At 37.7% G+C, this 5593-nt stretch overlaps 1 non-coding gene across 1 annotated transcript; it reads left to right on the top strand.

The window, feature by feature from the left end:
* The first annotated feature begins 4706 nt into the window (after positions 1-4706).
* On the top strand, positions 4707-4813 carry LOC129316907 (small nucleolar RNA R71). Its single transcript, XR_008594834.1, has one exon. It is a non-coding gene; the product is annotated as a small nucleolar RNA R71 (small nucleolar RNA).
* The last annotated feature ends 780 nt before the right edge of the window (positions 4814-5593 follow it).

Here is a 5593-nt window from a genome sequence, read left to right as displayed (position 1 = left end):
AGAGCCTTCATCATCTTATTAAAAAAGTGGGATCCTGGTTACTTACCAATTGCCTTGGAACTCCATACCTACAAAAAATATTAGATTTGAGAAACTTCAAACACCAATCTTTAGAAATCACAAGTTCTAGGTAGGAATGGCTTCAATCCACTTTGAAACATAATCAACACCAAGTAATATGTACTCAAAACTAAAGGATGGTGGAAAGGGACCCATGAAGTCAATGCCCCAAACATCAAAAATCTCACAAAATAAAATGGGTTGTTGAGGCATTTTCATGTCTCTTACCCAACTACTAACCTTTTGACATTTCAAGCATGCTTTACAAAATTCATAAGAGTCTTTAACAAGCTAGGCCAATACAATCCACAATCTAAAACCTTCCTAGCTGTCTTATTTGAGCTAAAATGACCACCACATGCATGAGAGTGACAAAATTCAAGAACAGAAGGCACATCAAACTCATCAACACACCTCCTAATCACTTTATCACTACAAATCTTCCACATCAAAGGTGGTTCCCAAATGTAAAATCTAGACTCTCTTTTCAATTTTTCAATGGCAAAACGTGAAGCACAAGGAGGCAAGACTCTACACTCAATATAGTTAGCAAAAGAGGCATACCATGGAGGCTTAGATGAAATGGCACACAATGCCTCATCAGGAAATGAATCACAAGGATAGTAGGGTTAGAGTTTAGAGTTTACCATAGTAGCTTTTAAATGAGGTAGTCTAGACAAATGATCCGCTACTTGATTGGTAGAGAACCACTCCTATCCCTTATCTCCACATCAAATTCTTGCATTAAGATCACCCATCGAATCAAGCGAGGCTTAGAATCTGTCTTCTTAAACAAGTACCTCACAGCAGCATGGTCAGTGTACACAACAACTTTAGAGTTAAGAAGATATGATCTAAATTTATCAAGTGCAAAAACAATAGCAAACAACTCTTTCTCAGTTGTGGTGTAATTAACTGAGCTGAATCTAGGGTCCTAGATGCATAAGCAATCACATATGATAACTTGCCCTCTCTTTGACCAAGCATAGCTCCCACAGCAAAATTAGAAGCATCACATGACAACTCAAAGGTAAAGACCAATTTGGGGCTTTAAGAATGGGAGGGGAAATGAGCATGCTTTTCAAAGTGTCAAAACTCCTTTTGCAAGCATCATCAAAAACAAAATCAACATCTTTTTGTAAGAGTTTAGACATAGGCAAAGCAATTTCACTAAACCCTTTATAAATCTCCTATAAAAGCCTGCATGTCCCAAAAATGATCTCAAATCTTTCAAACAAACAGGATATGGCAAAGAAGCAATCACATCTACTTTGGCCTTATCCACCTCTATGCCATTGGAAGAAATCAAATGGCCTAAAACAATTCCTTTATCTACCATGAAATGGCATTTTTCAAAGTTAAGCACAAGCTTCTTTTCAATGCACCTACCAAGCACTTTATCTAAAGAATGCAAGCATGAATCAAAGGACTCACCATACACAGTAAAATCATCCATAAAGACTTCCATGCAATGTTCAATAAAATCACAAAATATGGACATCATGCATCTTTGAAAAGTACCAGGTGCATTGCAAAGACCAAAAGGCATCCTCCTATAGGCAAATGTACCAAAGGGGCATGTAAAGGTAGTCTTATCTTGGTCACTAGGAGCTATAGGAATCTGAAAATACCCACTAAACCCATCTAGGAAGCAATAATGGGACTTGGAAGCCAATCTCTCAAGCATTTGATCAATAAAAGGCAAAGGAAAATGGTCCTTCCTAGTCACATTATTGAGCTTCCTATAGTCTATGCACACTCTCCAAGCATTTTGAACTCTAGTTGGAACAAGCTCTCCTTTCTCATTTTTTACCACAGTAATCCCCCCTTTCTTAGGTACAACTTGGGTTGGAGACACCCACTCACTGTCAGCTATAGGATAGATGATCCCAGCACTAAGTAGCTTAACAACCTCTTTCTTTACCACATCTAAAATCAATGGGTTAAGTCTCCTTTGTGGTTGCCTAATGGGCTTAGCATTGTCCTCAAGAAAAATTTATGTGTGCACACAATAGGGTCAATACCAGGAATGTCAGCCAAAGTCCAACCAATAGCATGTATGTTCTTTCTCAACACATCAAGTAATGCATTTTCTTCCTCAAGAGATAAAGAGTTAGAAATTATTACCGGAAGCTTCTCATTCTCAATGAGATATGCATACTTGAGATTGGATGGTAAAGGCTTCAACTCCAAGGTAGGTGGCTCTACACAAGAGGGAATGAGCTTCTTCAAGTCTAATTTGGTGGAATATTCCATGGTACTATCTTGTCTTTTAGGCTTCTCACTTGTTTTTGATTTCTCCTCTTCTTTCTTTACAGCCTCCCCCTTTTCTTGCAACTTGTCCTCAAGTGCTTGGACTTGAGCCACGGCCTCGACATGTGAAAGTGTAGAATTTTCCTCCAATAGCTTGGGAATCCTAAGAACATCAAGCTCGAGTGGAGAAAAACTCATAGATTCGGCCTTAATGGCTTTAGTACCTACAACACAAGAAGATATACCCTTCTCAAGCATTTCAAGATCAAGCATAGGAGATATTTTAAACAAATCATGAGAAGAAGTAGTTGCATCATTCAAGCATGCATCAATCTCTAAACAAATAGGACAACTACATCCATCAATACATGTAGTAGTAACAAGAGACAAATCATCATCAACATGTGAGAAAGAATCAAGCATGTGAGACTCACAAGCATCATGAAGCAATAACTCAATGAAACTTACACCTAACAAAGAATAATCCTCAAAAGGATGTTTCATTGCTTCATATATATTAAAAATAACATGATCCTCTCCACATTTCAAAATCAAACTACCTTTTTCCATGTCAATCAATGTACGGGCAGTCCTCATAAATGGCCTTCCTAAAATCAAAATATCATCCCCACTCCCTTCTTTTGACATATCAAGCACATAGAAATCCACAGGAAATAATAGACCTTTAACACAAACCAACAAGTCTTCTACTACTCCATGTGGTCTTCTAACACTTCTATCCGCTAATTGGCATATCATAGGTGTCTTATGCATGCAATCAAGACTCAAGGCATGATAAATTGAAAGAGGCATAACATTAATGGCTGCACCTAAGTCTATCAATGCATGAGAAAAATGTGTGTTGCCAATCTTGCATGGAATTGTGAAGGAACCGGGGTCCTCACATTTTATAGGGAGTTGAGGCTTCATGATAGCACTCACAGATGAGGGTAATTGTACCCTTGCATTAGGCCTAAATTTTCTTTTATTTGTACAACAATCTTTCAAAAATTTGGCATACTTAGGAAAGTTCTTAACTACATCCATCAAGGGTACATTAACATGAATCTTGTGGAAGAAATCATATACCTCTTGATCAAATTGTCCCTTTACTTGCTTAGGGACCACTTGTGCTTGTGGAAAAGGAAGCTTCTTCATAATCTCTTGACTTTGCTTTCCTTCTTCCTTCCTTGAACTCTCCTTTCTTGTTTCACTTTGCTCGGCCTCTCCCTCTTTTTCCTTACTAAACAACTCGGCCATAGTCCCCTTTTCCACCTTAGATGGTGGTTGCTCACATATGATCTCCTCAATGTTTTCATCCTCATCATCTCTACAAAAAGATGCATCATTAGGAGCAAAAGAAGAACTAGAAACATTAACATCAATTGAAGAATTTAAAGAGGGCTTCTCGGCCTTCCCTTGTCTTTTGTCTTCTTGTACTCTTTCTCCCAACTCCTTGCCACTCCTCAATGTGCATTAAGATTAGCTTTAGGATTAGCAACGGTGTTGGATGGTAATGTAGAGGCTTGAGCATTGGCTGCACTTAATTGGTTAGCAAGCATATTCATTTGAGAAGTAAGGGCATCAATTTTAGAGTTCATGTTCTCACACTTGTTACCCATACTCTCTACCTTGTTCCCTAAGCCATCATACATGTTTTTATACAAAGAGTTCATTTCAATCAACTGCTTACGTAACACATTCACATCATTAGAAGAGTTCGAATTAGAAGAACTCTCAATTGGAACAAGCCTCCTATCACTATAAGAATTAGAAGAAGGTGTAAGAGAATTACCACTTGGATTGTAGCTTTGAGAAGAGCTACCTTGAGACAAATGAGGTGGAGGCTCACGGCCAAAGGTGTTTTGATAGGATCCTCTTTGTTGATTGTCTTGTAAAGCCACATTTGGATTTGAATAGGAGAAATTAGGATGGTCTCTCCATGAAGGTTTGTAAGTATTAGAATAAGCTCCTTGCCCTTGCCTCCCACCATAGGATGTTTTCCATTGTAGATAGCATTTACTTGTTCAAACTTAATAGGACAATTGCTTTCTAAATGCATAGGTGAGTCACAAAAAGTACAAGAATAAGGGACAAGTGCTTGAGAAGTACTTACATTGCTCACTTGAGATATTTGTGGAGCCAACATTCTCCCAATCTTGGCAGCTAGCAAGTCCACATATGAATCATTAAGAACTGAGGAACCTACCATATTCACATTTCTCTTTTCCCTTGTAGAGTATTGAGCACCACTTGAAGCTATCTTGTCAATTAGTTCCCAAGCCTTTAAGGAAGTGAGGTCAATCAAGCATCCACCACTAGCGGCATCAATGTTAACTTTGTCTCTTGGAATCAAGCCCTCATAGAAATATTAGACTAAATTCTCACTAGAAATTTGATGGTGTGGGCATTTAGCCAAAAGGCCGTGGAATCTAGTCCAATACTCATAGAGACTCTCATCCTCTCCTTGTTGGACCCCATAGATTTGCTTTCTCAAATTGGTGACCTTGGAATTTGGAAAGAATTTATCTAAGAAGAGTCTTCTTAGCTCGGCCCATGTGCTCACTTTCACATAAGAAGGGTAGTTGAAATACCACTCCTTTGCTAAACCTTCAAGAGAAAATACAAAAGCCTTAGCTTGAACATCATCAACATTTACATGCATAGGCTTCATAGTATCACAAACCAATAGGAAAGTATGTAAAAACCTATGACAATCCTCTCCTGGTAACCCATGAAATTTGGGCAATGCATTAATCAAGGAGGATTTAATTTCAAATTGAACATTAGTAGGAGGAACATATAAGCCATAAGGATTATCATGCCAATTAGGTTGAGTTAATTGCCTAATGCTCCTCTCCTCTCTAGGGTTATGCAAGCCTTCAAATTCATTATTAACATGGCCATCATCATGCAAATTCTCATTCCCATTCCCATGGCCCTCATTATGCACATGCTCATGTCCTAAGATACCTTCCATTGTTGAATTACAAACCAAATGAGAATCAAGAATAGGTTGTGATCTTCTCAATCTAGAAATAGTTCTTTCAATTTCTGGATCTAATTCAACAAAAGAGGTATGTTTTCTTCGGGTCATGCACTAATCAAGCTCAAAAAAATTAAGAACAAAGAACAAACTAAACTAAAATGCAAATCAACATGAAACAATTCAAAACACACAAAAGCAAGAGAAATAATTTTTTTTTATTTTTTTATTAAACTCAATAGCAACAAAATGAAAAAAAAAAAAAATAACACCAAACAAGTAGAAAGAGAGTTA

This window comes from Prosopis cineraria, unplaced genomic scaffold (genome assembly GCF_029017545.1).
Source record: "Prosopis cineraria cultivar Desert tree isolate PC_DT_omini unplaced genomic scaffold, ASM2901754v1 PC7, whole genome shotgun sequence".
Taxonomy (NCBI): domain Eukaryota; kingdom Viridiplantae; phylum Streptophyta; class Magnoliopsida; order Fabales; family Fabaceae; genus Prosopis; species Prosopis cineraria.
The sequence above is the reverse complement of the archived record's forward strand: the minus strand, read 5'-3'. Positions and strand labels throughout refer to the sequence as shown.